This window comes from Xyrauchen texanus, chromosome 28, assembly GCF_025860055.1.
Source record: "Xyrauchen texanus isolate HMW12.3.18 chromosome 28, RBS_HiC_50CHRs, whole genome shotgun sequence".
NCBI classification, from domain to species: Eukaryota; Metazoa; Chordata; class Actinopteri; order Cypriniformes; family Catostomidae; genus Xyrauchen; species Xyrauchen texanus.
Genome location: NC_068303.1, coordinates 14760616 through 14779314, shown reverse-complemented (window position 1 = coordinate 14779314; position 18699 = coordinate 14760616). Strand labels below are relative to the sequence as shown.

General features: G+C 38.4%; 1 protein-coding gene across 1 annotated transcript in view; it reads left to right on the top strand.

The window, feature by feature from the left end:
• Window positions 1-18699, top strand: part of LOC127622478 (sialomucin core protein 24-like) — a 30073-nt gene that overhangs the window by 10001 nt on the left and 1373 nt on the right. The gene's annotated exons all lie outside the window — the stretch shown is intronic.

The window sequence follows — 18699 nt, the reverse complement described above, 5'->3', positions numbered from 1 at the left end:
AAACAAAAAAAACGCACCACAGGTGGCTACAGTTGTTTACCACTGAACTATTGAGTGCACTCTTCACTCACAAAAAAGTCTGACCTCTCTCGTTTCCACTGTAATACGGAGCTCCAGACTCCGACTGAAATGGTCGCAATGTTCTGTGGACAGAAATGCCTTGTTGATGAGAGCGGTCAACAGAGAATGGCCTGGTTTGAACAGACAAAGTCTATGGTAACTCAGATAACTGCTCTGTACAATTGTGACAAATAATTACTTGGATAAATAATATATTTTTCTCTCAATGCAGAAATACAAAAAAGGTTGAATATATCATAGCGTGATACAGCCCCGACATAAAGTTTATATTAAATCCAGTGCACAAGTAAAGGTTTGTTAAAAGCATGTGGATTTGGCATCGCTCACATGATGAACAGTAGCTATTCAGCATGTTCATTGTGTCTGAAGGGACTGTCCCACACCAGTGCAGAGAGGGGTGTAAACAGACCAGAGCAGGAGTCAGCACTCTCTCCAGGGAGAGGGGGGTGGTTAACCAGGCCCACCGAGCCCTATGGCTCAGCAAACCTACAGAAGAGAACGGTCAGCATTTGCCTTGCGTCCACCTCCCCCAGCGCACCCTTTTCTCTTTATTAAAAAAGAGCCCAGCCATAAATATAATCTGGGAATAAATTTAAGGCTTTTCCAACCAGTACCAATGTTATATCTATGGAAACGAAAGAAGTTTCAAACACACCAGGCTATATAGTACTAAAATCTCATGCAAATACAACCTAAAACACAAAGAATAATAAAAAAGACTTGAAAACTGATGAGAAAAACTAAAACATTGCTTTAAAAGTTTAATATGTACAGTAATCAAATCACTTGGCACTCTAATAAACAAGGTACAACTGCACCCAATTCTATGAATTAGTGATAACTTCAGGAGAAGGTACCAAAAATAATGTGGAGACATTTTAAGTCTGGATGTTTGGTTGTTGGTTAAAGGGATAGTTTACCCAAAAAGGAAAATTCTCTCATTTACTCACCCTCATCTCAGATGTGTATGACTTACTTTCTTCTGCTGAAGACAAATTAAAAATGTTAGTAAGATATCTCAGCTCTGTAGGTCCTAAAAATGCAAGTGAATAGTGACCAGAATTTTGAAGCTCCACAAAACACATAAGGCAGCATAAAAGTAATCTGTAAGACTCCAGTGTTTAAATCCATATTTTCAGAAGTGATATGATAGGTGTGGGTGAGAAAAAGATAAATATTTAAGTCCTTTTTTTACTATAAATCTCCACTTTCACATTATTCTTTTGTTTTTGGCTATTCGCATTCTTTGTACATATCGTCAACTACTGGGCAGGGAGGAGAATTTATCCTAAAAACGGACTTAAATATTTATGTTTCTCACCAACACCTAGCGTATTGCTTCATAAACTATGGATTATATGGATATGGTGTTTGTGTTATGCAGAAGAAAGTCATACACATCTGGGATGGCATGAGGGTGAGTAAATGATTAGATAATTTTTATTTTTTGGTGAACTATCCCTTTAAGCCATTCAAATGCCCTGAACGGAGGAGTATTGCACATGTCTGGGCATATGCATCAAATATATTTCTTAGAAGAGTGCACCAACTTCCAGAAGACTTTGTTTCATCACCATCACATTTCATGTTTTGCTTTAAAAACAAGTCTATTAAAATTAAAAAAGAGAAAACAAAAAGGTTTTTTTTGGACCAGTAAAACACATAATTCAAGGAAATGGTAATTTAATATCTGCAAACCCATTCCCGATTTTATTTATACTTCTATCCATTATCTTATTAATAACTCATACACATTTTTTTTTAAATGTTATTAGTTTTAAATACATAATTAAAAATTATTGCTTAAGTTCAAGTCAGTTTAAGCCATTTTTATGTAAGAATATGTTTGTTTTTGAACGTTAGTTTGAAAAGGTGAATTCTTGGAGCTGTGAGAACAACATCTGCAAGAAACTCAACCTCTGTTCATGACTGCCAGCCAGACCAAAAGTTTTAATTTTGTGTGAATGCTTTCTGAGTAAAAGGGTGTGTTTGTTAAAGTGCCTTTCCGTGTGAATGTGGGTCTCTGCACTGTTGTTTTTCTCGTGCTGAACGAGCAGCCACGCTAAAACCACAAGCCTTCTGATGTTTAACAAGTGGCAGAAAAGTTGCCTGACACAGCCCTCGTCTGAACCAGTTCCATCCTGACCTATCAGAGAGCGGGGGAAGAAAGAGTGACAAAAAAAACAATGACATAAGCCTAGCAACAGGAGTCAGCCAATCAGAATAGAGAACAACAGTTTCAGGGTCCAATCTGGGTTTTTTTCACCCTCACTTCCCCACTCTAGAGCCTTAGGAAGAAAAATAAGTAGTCTAACTTTGAAATTAAGTTGTGTTTTTGAGCCTATTCACAATTACACGGTGTTGGATTTCAATGTTTTATGACCAAATTCATCTAAGGTTTTGCCCACAGAGAAAGTGTTGCAAGTCAACTTAAGCCTTTGCAGCCTTGAACTTTAGACCTTATGGTGTGACAATAACCACAATGGAATTTTTTTTTTATGAAATGGGGAATATATTGTTACATAAAAAATTGGTCACCCACACTGATGAGCACTTTATCTTTTTGCAGTTTCAATTTCATTCAATCTGACATTAATCAAGTCTGTATTAAGCAAATGTCCCTTTAAGATCACCATTACAATAGGCAGGAGGGATAGACAAATCAACACCAATTCTGCAGTGGACTGGGGTCTCTTTCTGTCTACTTGTGGCTTTCTTTCCCTTTATTTGTGTTTCCCAGTAACTGCTCACCTTTTCATTCAAGTCATTATCAACTCGCAATTATCAATTGCGCTAAAGGTGCAATAAGATTTATCTTTTGAATGTCAGTATAAATAAATTGGTCATGACCTGACCAAAGACTTTCCCAATGCTCAAGCTTCGGTCCAGAGATCAATAAAAGTATCCTACAAGTGACTAATAATGATGATGAAAGTTTGAGTTTATCGTGTTTTCATTGCTACGTGTTTCTCATAAAATTCCAAGGAATATCCTTTAAGACAGTTCCTATCATATCTCCTTGTTCATACTTCGTTGCCTTTTTAATTCGCTGGCAAACTTTTACAAACTAGCATGGACTCACTGGCTTGAGTATTTGGATGCCTTCTGAGTGAATGTTTTTGCCTGGTGGGGGCCAATAAACAGTGAGAGTTTGACACCTGGCAGAAAACTGCTCAGGCTCAGTGGCTCTTTTCATGACACTAGACATCAAACCATTCAAGCACCACTTTCCTCCATTATCAGATCCACCTTTCCTCTGTTCTGTTCTTATCCTGTATCCTTTTCTGGTGTAATTTCTACAACCCAACTTCCCATGTTTCTTGCTCACTTGCTCTCATACTTGGATCCAGCTTGGGAATTCAGAGAACAGGCTTGATTGAAGCAGTTCAGTCAAGCAGCTGTCTTCCTGAAAGAGGTGCGGTCCACTAGGAACATAGATACAAATGCATACACACACAAAGACAGTCAGAGGAAATGGCACTCCCAAAGCACTAAATGCGGAGCACGTTAGCATGCACATCCATACACGCAAATTTAAAAAGTTACTCTGAAAAATTGAAAAGGACAAGAAACAATGCTTGAAGGGACAGTTCACTTTTTCCATTTACTCACCCTCATGTCATTCCAAACCTGGGTGATTTTCATTTTCTGTGGAACACAAAAGCCAATGTTAGCCAGAATAATCTCAGTCACCATTAACTTTCATTGCATCTTTTGTCCATAGAATGAAAGTTAATGGTGACTGAGGCTAACATTCTGTATAACATCTCCTACTGTGTTCCACAGAGGAAAGAAGAGAAACAGGTTTGGAACAACATGAGGATGAGCAAATGATGGCAGAATTTTTATTTACGGGTGCACTATTAAAAGTAACAAAAACTCTTACCGTTAACTTTATTAGGAACCCCTTTACACCTACTTATTCATGGGATTATCTAATCAGCCAACTGTTTGGCAGCAGTGCAATGCATATACGGGTCATGCAGATACGGGTCAGGAGCTTCAGTTAATGTTCACATCAACCATCAGAATAAGGAAAAAAAAATATCTCAGTGATTTTGAACATGGTATGATTGATTGTGCCAGAAGGGCTGGTTTGAGTATTTCTATAATTGCTGAAAGCTGAGTCTGCAGTGGGCCTACCCTCTGTGTACCTCAGCAGAAATCCAGATTCATCAGGCCAGTCTATGTTTTTACAGTCTATAACAAGTTCTGGTGAGCCAGTGCCCAAGTGGAATCAGACATGGTCTTTTGCTGTTGCTGTTTTTGGTATTTATTGCCATATCAGCATCAAAGCCTATATCATGGCAAATACAAGTTATAATCAAATAAATCAATAAATACAGCAAAAAAGATAAAATACATTAAAACATAAGAGAAAGAAAACACACTTTGGTGGTTCCTCACCCTTCAATAAAACACCCATGTGTCAGTCTAGTCTGACCTATGCGACACCTTGTGTGTACCATTTGTGTCATATCATGTCCAATGCTTGAGTTCTTGCATTGTATACCCAGGCACACTTAAACTCGCATATTATATATTTAGAAAAAAAACCACTTCTCCTTTTAATACATAATATCTTCCCATTCTGCTTGCCATTTGTTTAATATGTAAGAGTTCAACAAGGGCTTGAGGTGGAATCTGACACCTTCTGATTTTTGTTGCAATATTTTTTCAAAAGTTTTGTTGCAATATTTTTTCAAGATTTTTGTTTCTGATCTTTAGCAGCAATATCTGCTTGTTCTTTACCAAATAGGCCATTATGGCCTGGAATTCAACAGATTTACAATGCAGATTTAGTCTGTCAGTTCAGACCAGATGGGATAGCCTTCGATGCCCACTGTTGGTAGGTACTCATCACTGCTGACCGGGATCACCCCACAAGCCTTGCAGTTTCAGAGTATCTCTGACCCAGTCAGCTATCCATAACAATCTGGCCCTTGACAGTCGCCCATGTCTTAACTCTTGCCCATTTCTCCTGCATTCAACATGTTGACTATGAGAACTGATTGTTCAGCATTATGATCAACTTTATATATTGATATTCGCTTCACCTGTGAGTGGTCGTAAAGTTTTGGCTCATCAGTGTAAAAATTAAAAAGTTTTCTGCATTTGTGAAAGTCAGTCATTTTAGAACACACTCTGTCTACAGTTATTCTCTATCCATGTGCCTCTATCCCTCTCTTGTTAAAAACAAGTAACACAGAAATAAACGTAGATCTGCTGAGCCTTTTGCACTTGCGGAAACCAAAGTTCCCATGAATGTTATGGCGTGTTCACAGCTGTCACAATACAGGGGGCACAGCGTGCACACACACACAATTCAATACCCCTATCTAATTCAAATAAAGGGAAGAACCTCCTCTTCAGCCATCTTTAGCATGACATTAAACACAGTTCCACAGAATTTACAACTGCCCCCATCATTATCTGTGAAACTTAACTCACCCTAATGTAGTTCTAAACCCTTATGATTTTCTTTCTTTTGTTGAACTGAGAAGATGTTAGGCAGTATGTTAGTCTCAGTCACCATTCACTTTCATTGCATCTTTGTTTTTTTTATTAGATGAAAATGAATGGTGAACGAGGTTAACATTATGAATAACAGCAAGTCATGAGGGTGAGTAAAAGCTGACGGAATTTTACATTTTTTATGAACTACACCTTTAGGCAGAATTTGTTTTGAAACAGTAACTGACAACCAATACATTTAGCGGTCATGATTGATAAACATTCAAACCGTCATTATTACGCAAACTAACCCAGCATAAGCTCTTGACTGAACTGTCATATATGATCTGATAAATTGGGCAACTCAGCAATTGTTATCATCCCTCAAACTTCTATTTCAAGAAAGCCTGCTTGCTTCAGTCGGGCAGCGGTGCAACAGGATCAACAAAACACTTGTTCCTCATTTAGACCACAGAGCACTCGTAACAGTTCCTAAAAAAAACAAAAAAAAAAAACATATAACATATAACAGAGTCAAGTCTTGTCATCACCCTTTCTCACCGATTCTCTCTAGAGTGAAAAGTCCACACCTGTGCAGATGTAACAAACAAGATCTTTTGAATGATTGTCTATTCAGTCAACCTATCATGATTTGCATAATCCGGCTTAGCACAATTGAATGATGGTGTCAGTGAACTTCTTTTATAAGGGCCGAAAACAAGTTGCTGATTCAGCATCTGAAGCATTTCATACAACGTCATACCTGACGAGAGGCACTGTAAACATGATGTATTCACAGACGGTCAAACGTTAAGGGCAGGGCAGCACATATGGGAGTGCAAGGATAAACAGGAGCAATATAATAAATATTTATTAATTTTCTTCTCCATGAGTCTATTAATATTAGTAATATTATTATTTAATATATTCTATAATAACATATAATAAACTACAATAATAAACATTATAATAAATTAAATGACCCAGACAAGTTTTGTAAGAATCATCCACTTACATTTTTGGCATTTCATAATCCCCTGCTCACATAGCGAGATCATAAAAAAAAAAAAAAAAAAACTATTGTTGATCAATTTCACTCACTGGGTCCTCTTTCTTCATGAACATCAGATGAGGCCTGTGCACAACCAGACAGCCAAACAAAATTGCCAAGGCCTGGGCCTTAAGCCATGCCACAGTCAGAATGTAGCGACTTAATATTTCATTGTTTATGAAAAGCTTGTAGAGGACAGCAATTCTTCTAGATCTCTGAGTCGCATAAGAAGTAATGTAATTAGAATCTATTTAATGCGATAAAGTAGAAATCTTTAGATAACACAAATAAACAGACTGTTTCTCTCAAACAGTCACGATAAAGTATATCATAATAAGTATTATGCAAATGACACAGGAAACCTGTGAGATCCTCAGAACTTAAAGTGCAGAGTTTGAGCACATTTGCATCGAAAAAAAATATGTGCATGCATACATACTGGCGCCAAGTTATATATCACTTACATATGTCAACATGTCAAGGTAAGCAGGTTCTTACACCGATCAGCCACAACATTAAAACCACCTGCCTCATGTAGGTCCCCCTCGTGCTGCCAAAACAGGTCTGACCAATTGAGGCATGGACTCCACAAGACCTCTGAATGTGTTCTGAGTTATATGGCACCAAGAAGTTAGCGTTAACCTGCAAGTTGCGAGGTGGGACCTCAATGGATCGGACATGTTGGTCTAGCACATCCCATGGATAATCAGTCGGATTGAGATCTGGGGAATTTGGAGGCCAAGTCAACACTTTGAACTCTTTGTCATGTTCCTCAAACTATTCCTAAACAATTTTTGCAGTGTGGTAGGGTGCATTAACCTGCTGAATGAGGCCACTGCCATCAGGGAATACCATTGCCATGAAGGGGTGTATGCTATAAATCACAAAAGATTCTGTGTTGCTTGTCAAAAACAGTATTGACTCTTTGTATATTCAAAAAGAGCTCAACTCATAAAAAACATCTTGAATGAAATTCATGTTTGATAAAATGATGGGAGAATCAGTTGTTCAGTCTCCAATGATTGAGCTTCTTGTATTGTATACCCAGGCAAAATTAAACTCACATATTATATAGTCAGAGGTTTCAAAACAACCACTTCTCTTTTTAATACAGCAAAATCACTGCCAGAGCAGGGGATGTGTACTTGCAAAAAATAAGAGAGAGAGAGAGAGAGAGAGAGAGCGAAAGAAGTAAAACTGAAGTTATTTATTAAAACAAAACGAGGACCTGTGCCAAAATTCCCCCTAAACACCCACACTGTCCCCACTCCAAACTCATTCTTTCTTATCCTTCCATTAGAGAGAAGAAAACAGGTTCTGCAGACTATCAGCTCCCTGACTGAATAATATGTTGCAAAAATGAGACAGAGACAGAGAGAGAGAAAGAGAGAGAGAGAGAGAAGGAAAGGGGGTGTTATGATAAATCATTGATAGACTCATAAACTGAACAACATATGAGAAAATAGCTATAAATTAATCCAATTAATTGTAACTGCGGTGAACTGGTATCTTGGTCATATAATACAGGAAGCAGAGAACATTGTATAAGACTTCTCAACTGGTTTTGCTTCGGGACCCAGATTTTACATTGGAAATCAAGTGGCGACCCACCACAGTAAAAACATAACCTGTAATTAATGTATCCATGTAAAATCATTTTGTAAAGGTGATGTATAATAATAAAAAAAAAGCTGCTAGTTGTTTCCGTTACACTCATGCAAAAGCTTTAATCACACCACGGAAATATCTCAGTGCAGATGAGAATACCTTTAGCTGACTGCAAGATTATCATTCAATTTGCATCTGCATTCCTAAATAGGTTATCATGAAAAATCTTCAATGGGAGAACCATGGCAATGTTCTTTCCATGCATCCACGACCCAGTCCGAATAGACCTGCAACCCACTTTTGGGTCACGACCCAGCAGTTGAGAAACACTGGTATAAGGCATTTATGAGCCAAAATCCCTAAATGCCAGAGAAGTTTTGTATATGGGATGCATGCACGTACCACTAAAATGAATATAATGAGAACAAATTATGTCCAACTCTCCTTAAATTCACTGCCTTTATACACTCACACAACACACAACCACACAGTGTTTGTTTTGTAGCCAATTGTAGAGAAGCCATATGGTCAATAGCAGGAAACACTTGTCAAGCAACAGCAAAATTTAGCCAAAAATATACTGTACAAACACAGCAACTCCGCAGAAGAGAAAATCTGTGCGGATGCAAAGGCAAACTTGTAACAACCTGCAATGAAAGAAAACAACTAGCACTTAAATAGTGGAAAACTTTCTGCTTACGACTATAACCGTGGTACCCTAATAGCAGGGAACAAGGTGCTGCTTCAGTAGCTGATGCTATGGGAAACTCCTCCCAAAAGTGACAATCTATGAAGCCTTTTATAATCATGCCATTCTATTGGCAGATGGTGCTTGATGCTCTGCCACTGATGTGTTCCTCATTGCACGCATTTTCATAAAAAAAAATGTCTCCTTTCAGAGAACCAGGATTACAGTTGTTGCTAGGACGTTCCCCTAAAGTCAGTCACTTCGACGCTACTTCAGTAGCTCACTATGGGAAAATGTATACCATTGCACAATGCTACTGATTAACATGCACAAGGCAATGCCTACTAACCATTAGGGTATTTGAAAGACGTTGACATAGTCTCCCCTTCATATTCAACAATAGGAAGGAAAAGAGAAACTCAATAATCATTTAAGGTTAAAAAATATAACACACTAGCCAACAGGGTAATAGAACAATAAAACAGTGCTATTCACTCTGAGAAGAGTCAAGGAACAGCATGGTCATAAGACTAACAGCCAAAGCACAATGTTTCTGTGAACATTGAGAAAAAAGTTATTTGCAGCAAAAATCTGGTAAGAAAGAGAGGAAACAACCAAGTTATAAACCTGCCAAAGCGGTTAGGAAAAGCCCAGCTCCGGTGTCTTTCTAAGACACCCTTTGCCCAATCCCAGGAAGAGGCCATGCTCCTGGCAGAGTCTTAACACCTATGTAACACTGCACACATTGCAAATCATAAGTGAGCACAATGGCGTCAACAACCTGTTGAAACTAAGACTTTGCTTGGAGATGGCCAAACCTTTTGAACAGCCTACAAAGCAGACAAGAGCTAATCCCTCAGCCTGAATTGACTCGTAAGTCCAATGTATTAATGAATGAATTAATTCACAATGAATTAACAGCCTCTGATTCAAATGGGCACATAACCCGCACTTGGCTGGAGAGCGGCTTTTGACAAGCCAGGTCCGAATTCTAAACAAGAATCATGGACCGACAAGGCCTGAAGATCCCCAACACGTTTGACTAAAGCCATGGCAAGTAGCAGCACGATCTTCAGAGAGAGTTTGTGCAAGCTTACTGGAAGAGAGGGACTTGGCCATCACTCCTTGCCAACAGACAATCCACCCAAAGGGGCATTGCCTGCTGCTATAGCAGTGACATAGACTTTGAGCATGGATTGAGTGAGTCCTGCATCCAAACGCTCTAGCAAGAAGTGAAGCATCATATGCACAGGGCAAGGCGCTGGGTCCACACCTTGGGGGGAACACCAGTCAGCAAAAACTCATCACTTTAAGGCATAAAGCTGCCTTGTTGATGTACCTTTGAAAGTGAACATCCCTACGCCCTACTCACTCTGAAGAACAGAACTCTTGATGTAGGCATTCTGCATGGCATTGCTGTACGAATATAATCTTAGCTAACAGTTTTGTGGAAGGGCCATTAAAAAAATAAAATAAAAAAGGATAGTTTGAAACTAACTACCCTTCAAGTGGTGTCCCCTTCCCGAAGTGCCCTTCAAGGGTACAAAAATGCAGTTTGAAGAAATGCCCATGGTGTCGAGCTCTGGTTGTGACAATCCATCTGTGTCAGAAGATCCCTGTTCAGGGGCAAGACATAAGCTTCCACAGCTCCGATTGAAGATGTCAGATAGTGGAATACATGCCATATTTCTTGCAAATTGGATGAACGGCCCAATATGAGTTTAAAAAATATGTTTTCCATATGATTCAAAATGGCAGACAAATGTTATTGAAAAATGGGAAAACTTCTTGTAATTCAAATTCTAGCCCATGTGTTACCTAACAAAAAAATTTATGTATTCATTATAGCACCACCTTATGGCCAATTCTGACAAAACTTGGTAAAGACAGTTGGGATTTGGGGCCATTCAACCAGGTTTAGGGTCACTGGAATTTACAATCTCTGATGGCCAAACTGATTTAAGTCTAAAATTAAAAAGCGGAGTAAGAAAAAAATCAGAACAGACACAACAGGGTTCCAGCATCTTTGTTGCTTAGACCTTTTAAAAAACAGAGAAGGAGCCGTTTAGACAGAACACGGTCTGGCGCAAAACAAAGCTAGACGACGAATAGAACAGAATGCAGGTGTTTTGAGAATAATTTTTACATTTTGACAATAAAAGTTTACATTCTTTTTTACCTGACAACGCATCCAAATATTTAGCGCGAATTGCTGAAAATACAGAGAGATACGGCACAATGATCAAATATGACTGATTAGCACATTTACACAGAAATACAATTGAAATACAGCACGGACAGAAGCAAAAACATTCAGTGTGAACACCCCCTTAGACGTGTAGAAAGAAAGAAAGAAAGAATGAAAGGAGTGTACTCAATAAATATGTCTATCATGAAGGGCTGTGTTTGGATTTCCAAATGTCATAAGCAAATCCCTTTTTATCACCACAAACTTCTCCACCACAGCTACAGAAAGAACGATCTGTCTCAATAATAGGGTGAAACATTCAGTGCTCTTTTTTCATAACCTCTGTGTCAAGCTTAAGTTGCCAGACTTTGTCCAGGGTCCCATACTGTCTAGAGGGGAGACAGGACTATCCTATGGGATTCTCAGAGGAAATACTCAGACAATGCAAACCACCCTCACAAAAGGCCACAACCTCTATTCACAATAAGCAATGGCCATGGTCAATGAACAAACACAAACACACACATGCATATACTTAATCCGACAGCATAATGCTTTAAACTGCTACCCATTCATATGACAACTGTTAAAGCAGACACAGTGTGTTTGTGATTCTGACAACATGTGTGTCCACCTAAATTCTGCAAGACAGCGGAACTGAACTACTAAATCTAGCATCCTGACCAAAATATGCAGAAAATATGAGAGAAAGACATTTTAAAAATGAAGAAAATAAACTAGGTGAAAGGTCAACTAAAGAGGAAGACTAAAAAAGTATAAGGAAAGAGGAAAAAACTGAAAACTAAATTTTCTTTTGATAAGCTATATCCTTACAAGAGTGTGAAAGCTTGGATTAGTTTTGAAGGCTTGGAGAAGTGGAGTGCATTCACTTCTTTCTTTTTCTGTCTCAGGGCAACATCAAATGTTATTTACCGAACACTTTTATAGATTACAACTCTTATTTTAAAAGCAAAAAAACACGGAGGTTATTAAAGAACGTTTTATTTTATTATGAAATGCTTACAAATGTGCACACACTGTCGTAAGATTATGAATGGCTGCACTGTCTGAAAAAGTTTCCTGCTGAAAAACATATTTTATACCAGATGAGAAAAAATATACATGAGGTCTTTGGTGTGTGGAAAGAAAGAGTATGAAAGACCAAGAAAGAGAGAGCGAGGGAAAGCAAAATAACAAATATTTAACTAATCTCGTTTTGTCTCTCTCTCTCCCAAAAGAAACAGAGTGTTTGGGTAGATGACATGAATAACTTGAGTCCTGTGGTGTGACATGCTATCCTCAATGTAAAACTATTTTAGAAATTATATAAATTACGACAGCCTACATATAACATTTTTACTTTTAAAAATGTATTTGTCACACCACAGGACCACTTAAAATGAACTAGCAAAGGCAAAAAGTTGTTTAAAAATGGCGGAAAACTTAAAAGGTGATCATTTACACATCCTGAGAAACTTTCCCTTATACATTCATATAAATTTAAACATATAAATCCATGAAAATACATTTTAGAGGTCCTGCACACTTGGGGTGTGTTTGCTGCAGTTGTTTTTCATAATATCTTGTTTTCTTCATTCTTGTTTTGTCAATGGGACAACAGTTGGAATGTGTTATGCAAAAGGCTTTAGTCCGTGTATACTGTTAACAGCAGCAAAGTAGCCTCTTGTGTTACTTAACTCTGTGACAAAGTATGAAGCATGTGCATGTCTTTGTCCGTTTACATGCTTTCATGATGCTATCAACATAAACAGCTATGCATGTTTGTATATTTGTGTACCGGATGCATTCCAAAATAACCAGTTGTTTGCATATGTGAATGTGTGTGTTAAGGCCTAACAGGGTCTTGCAATATGCTAAAATACATACAAAAAAATATATACTCTTGATATATACTCAAAATAGAGTAAACCTGAATGGCAGTTTGTTTTGTTGTACTTTTTTATTTAATTGTTTGTGTGTTTTTAATCATCTTCTTATGTGGAAATGACAGTATTCTAATGTCGTGGATAGTCTGGCAACCTTGATGACCCAAAAAACAACAGTGTGCAGCAGGAGCCAAGCTAAATTTTTCAGTCACAACGTCACATGGGGGACAGATAAGACTGACCGGATCTTACCAGCTTTCCTAAGCATAGGTCTGCTCATACAAACAAACAAACACAAAAAAACGAACTCTCTTACTCATATGTAAAAACATAATGAGTTTTAATATTTAACTGCCTAATGTTAGGGGACAGACACATGAAAGACAGAGAGAGAGAGAATGGCAGAAAGGTGTACGTCAACAAAGGCCTTGATTTTTAGTAACCGATGCGTATGTTACAAGTCTTTTTCACACACACACACACACACACACACACACACACACACACACACACACACACACTCATGTAGTGTTTCCATGTTTTATGGGGACTTTCCATAGACATAATGGTTTTTATACTGTACAAACTTTATATTCTATCCCCTAAACCTAACCCTACCCCTAAACCTAACCCTCACAGAAAACATTCTGCATTTTTACATGTTCAAAAAACATAATTTAGTATGATTTATAAGCTGTTTTCCTCATGGGGACCGACAAAATGTCCCCACAAGGTCAAAAATTTCAGGTTTTACTGTCCTTATGGGGACATTTGGTACCCACAAAGTGATAAATACATGCTCACACACACACACACACACACACACTTGTTGGTCTACCTATCATTATGAGGACTTTCCATAGACATAATGTTTTTATACTGTACAAACTATATATTCTATCCCCTAAACCTAACACAACCCTTAAACCAAACCCTCACAAAAAACTTTCTGCATTTTTACATTTTCAATAAAACATAGTTTAATATGTTTTTTAAGCTATTTAAATTATTGGGACACTAGAAATGTCCTCGTAAACCACATTTATAGCATAATACCCTTGTAATTAACAGTTTGTAACCTAAAAAATTGTCCTCGTAAACCACACACACAAAAACCTCAACCAGCTGTGGACTTTCAAAAAGAAAGAGTCAGTGAAAGTGAGGTCAAAATGACATCATTATCAGGGTCCAAAATAAACTTTTGCCTCACCTGCCAACGGTGGGTTAATTAAGAAGATTTACTGGACATAAACGATTCTTACCTGCCATGAAACAGTATTTTGCAAAGTTTTTATTTTTTTTGTATATGGTTCGATTATAATAACTTGCATCAATGAGGATCAAACTATCCAGATCCTAATAAAGTTCCCAGCCAAATCTTACTGAAATCAAAGCTACTCATTTCACCTTCCGATTTTGTTGAGATGCTAAATTAGAATCGGTTTTCCACAAAGCCAATAATTGACAAAAGGAGAGGAGAGCTTGCTGTCTCACAGTAGGAAGTCCAGACACAGAGAGAACATGGAAGCACCAGCTGCCATGATGACATCACTGAAGTGGTGACAGGGCTGCAGGGCAGCCTTTAGAGTTTTAATACTGAAAGCCACCGGAGCAGAACACTGGGGCCTGTCCAGAATGCCCTGTCCCTTTCTCACTATATTTTTCCATAGACACACACATGCACATGTACTTATTGACACACAAACGTAATAAATCTTTCCATTCCCATCATCTGCAAAGCATATACTTTGACTCAAAATACACTCACTGAGAACTTTATTAGAAACACCTGTACACCTATTTATTAATGCGATAATCTAAATCAACCAACAGGTAGCAGCGCAGTGCATAAAATCATGCAGATATTGGTCAGGAGCTTCAGTTAATGTTCACATTAATCATCAGAATGGGGAAAATTTTTGATCTCAGTGATTCTGACTGTGGCATGATTGTTGGTGCCAGATGGGCCGTTTGAGTTTTTCCGTAACTGCTGATCTCCTGGGATTTTCACACACAACAGTCTCTAGAGTTTACTCGGAGTGATGCCAAAAACAAAAAACATCCAGTGAGCAGCAGTTTTGTGGACAGAAAAGCCTTGTTGATGAGAGTGGTCAGCAGAGAATGGCCAGACTGGTTTGAGGTGACAGAAAGGCACGTCGAACCTTGAGGCGAATGGAGGACCATAGTGTTCCTAATAAAGTGCTCAGTAAGTGTAGCAAAAAATCCCTTCAATGTAGCAGCAGCCAGGGTCCAAAATTAAGAAATGTCCCACAAGAATGCTGTTGTACAGATTATGAGCATGGCTGTGAATCCTTTATAGTAAGGGTCAGATTACCATCCTTAAAATTTGCTTTTAACAGTGTAATATGTTGCAGTTCCTAACAATGGTACTGGCTAACCGGTAAGACAATGCATTTTATTTACTTGGCGAGAGTTAACTTTGGACCCTGGCAATAAAAAGAGTGTAATCAGTGCTTTATGACTGGAAAAAGATCATGTAATCAGTAATTCAGTTCACTTCAATTACATTACAATGCAATTACGTTCTGAATGTGTTTAAGACGACAAAAGTCCAGTAGTACAGCTGGTTCTGCAATTTATGAAATAATGAGGGTATGTATTTAGGTTAATGACTGTAAAGCTGTTGCAGGATCAGAAACCGACACCGAAAAGAAGACTGGAATCCATTTTGATAAGAGCCTCTGCAGTGGGACATACCACACACCTCAGCTCTTGGCTCTGCGTCATGCACATTGTGCAAGTTTTAGAGGGGTCCAAGGAAGGAAGAGGATGTGGTGTTTCACAGAGTAGGTTCATAACAGACTTGCAACAGAATGCTATTGGGTAGCATAGTGGATTTAGATCTAGACTTGTAGTTATGGCTTCTTACACCTGGCATTAACATAAATGTCATATCTGGACAGTATGTGAATATTGTGTTTAAGCATTGCAATGCGTCTCCAGTGTGATCAGATCCTATCTCACTTACTTGCGCAAAATGGACAACGGCACTTACATATTGAGGTTATGTTAACCGGAAATGTTCTTTCATTTACCAAATGTAGAAACATTGAGAGATAATTCATGCACTGTGTATATTATTTACATATATGTAATACACTTACATACACTCACCTAAAGGATTATTAGGAACACCTGTTCAATTTCTCATTAATGCAATTATCTAATCAACCAATCACATGGCAGTTGCTTCAATGCATTTAGGGGTGTGGTCCTGGTCAAGACAATCTCCTGAACTCCAAACTGAATGTCAGAATGGGAAAGAAAGGTGATTTAAGCAATTTTGAGCGTGGCATGGTTGTTGGTGCCAGATGGGCCGGTCTGAGTATTTCACAATCTGCTCAGTTACTGGGATTTTCACGCACAACCATTTCTAGGGTTTACAAAGAATGGTGTGAAAAGGGAAAAACATCCAGTATCGCGGCAGTCCTGTGGGCTGAAAATGCCTTGTTGATGCTAGAGGTCAGAGGAGAATGGGCCGACTGATTCAAGCTGATAGAAGAGCAACTTTGCCTGAAAATAACCACTCGTTACAACCGAGGTATGCAGCAAAGCATTTGTGAAGCCACAACACGCACAACCTTGAGGCGGATGGGCTACAACAGCAGAAGACCCCACCGGGTACCACTCATCTCCACTACAAATAGGAAAAAGAGGCTACAATTGGCAAGAGCTCACCAAAATTGGACAGTTGAAGACTGGAAATATGTTGCCTGGTCTGATGAGTCTCGATTTCTGTTGAGACATTCAGATGGTAGAGTCAGAATTTGGCGTAAACAGAATGAGAACATGGATCCATCATGCCTTGTTACCACTGTGCAGGCTGGTGGTGGTGGTGTAATGGTGTGGGGGATGTTTTCTTGGCACACGTTAGGCCCCTTAGTGCCAATTGGGCATCGTTTAAATGCCACGGCCTACCTGAGCATTGTTTCTGACCATGTCCATCCCTTTATGGCCACCATGTACCCATCCTCTGATGGCTACTTCCAGCAGGATAATGCACCATGTCACAAAGCTCGAATCATTTCAAATTGGTTTCTTGAACATGACAATGAGTTCAGTGTACTAAAATGGCCCCCACAGTCACCAGCTCTCAACCCAATAGAGCATCTTTGGGATGTGGTGGAACGGGAGCTTTGTGCCCTGGATGTGCATCCCACAAATCTCCATCAACTACAAGATGCTATCCTATCAATATGGGCCAACATTTCTAAAGAATGCTTTCAGCACCTTGCTGAATCAATGCCACGTAGAATTAAGGCAGTTCTGAAGGCGAAAGGGGGCCAAACACAGTATTAGTATGGTGTTCCTAATAATCCTTTAAGTGAGTGTATACACAATCTACCACCATTGAAACTCTAAACAAGACACTTCAACCCCATGTTGCTTCAGTGAAATTGTGCCTGTGATAAGTGTTCTGTTGTATTGCTTTGGATTAAAGTGTCTGGTAAATTACAAATTCAAGGTTAGTCTGTAGTAATTACAATTTGTTATATTGTTTTATTTTAAAACAATAGAAGATTATGCTACATCCCCATTTTGATTGCTAGGTAAACGAGTGTGAGAGAAAACAAGAAAGAGAGGAATTATTTCTGTAGGTGTGTTTACTTTGGAAAGCTCACAGCTTTCAGATGTATTAAGGTACATTTGTGGGTAGAAGAAAGCGAGTTTGCAAACAGGTGTGTTTAGTTTGGAGAACTGTGATTGACGTCAGTTGAGTGTGAGGGTATGTGTGAGGATGTTAGGGTGATAGATAGACATATATGCCATGACAAAACTTATCACCAACAGAGGTCTGACTTCAGCACCTAACTTCAATCCATCCCAAACAAACGCACACACACAATAGCGGACATTCCTGAATGGCCCCAAAGGGTGGCTTTAACAGATTTAGTTTACTACTGTGGACAATTTTGTCTATGTACAGTCTACAGACACAAACACATTTACTTGGCTTTATCTTAATAAGGACAGACCATAGACTATTATATTTATATTCCAAAAAAAGAAAATGTAAAAGTAAAATTACTATTGACTAACCCAAACCATAATCCTAACAGTAAACTAATATATATATATATATATATATATATATATATATATATATATATATATATATATATATATATATATATATATATATATATATATATATATATATATTTTTTTAATTATTACTATTTATAAATAATTTTTCCAAATAAAGAGGGTTCCATTGTGGTTTGCAAGGACTTACTCTCTCAGTATGATGCCTAGCGATCAGCTTAAAAACAGAAACAAGCTCCTCTCTACTCTGCCAAACTGGCAGGGCTGAGTTCTTCCGGAGTCATGCTGATGTGTCTCTTCACACAAAAGTCCTTTATGAGCCGAGACCATTATAATAAACACCAGAGAAATGCTTTTGGCAAGATTAGATAAAACATCAAGCAAAGCATGAACAGTCGCACACACAGATGCCCATACCAGAGACCACTTGTGCACACGCACAAGTGCGCACACACATGCATGCATTAGCTATCTAAAAGGAATATAGCATAATGTATAAGAGAGGATCTGCAGAGCGAGTAACTGGGCACTCAAGAAATATAAAGAGCCTTTCTCTTAAAAGGATATGTCAGCTTGAAGGAAAACTATAGGGCGCAGTATGTCACACTTTGGCGTAAGAGAGCATAAAAATTAAACACTCAGTGGGCGTCACACACAGACTTGGGTTTTACATAAA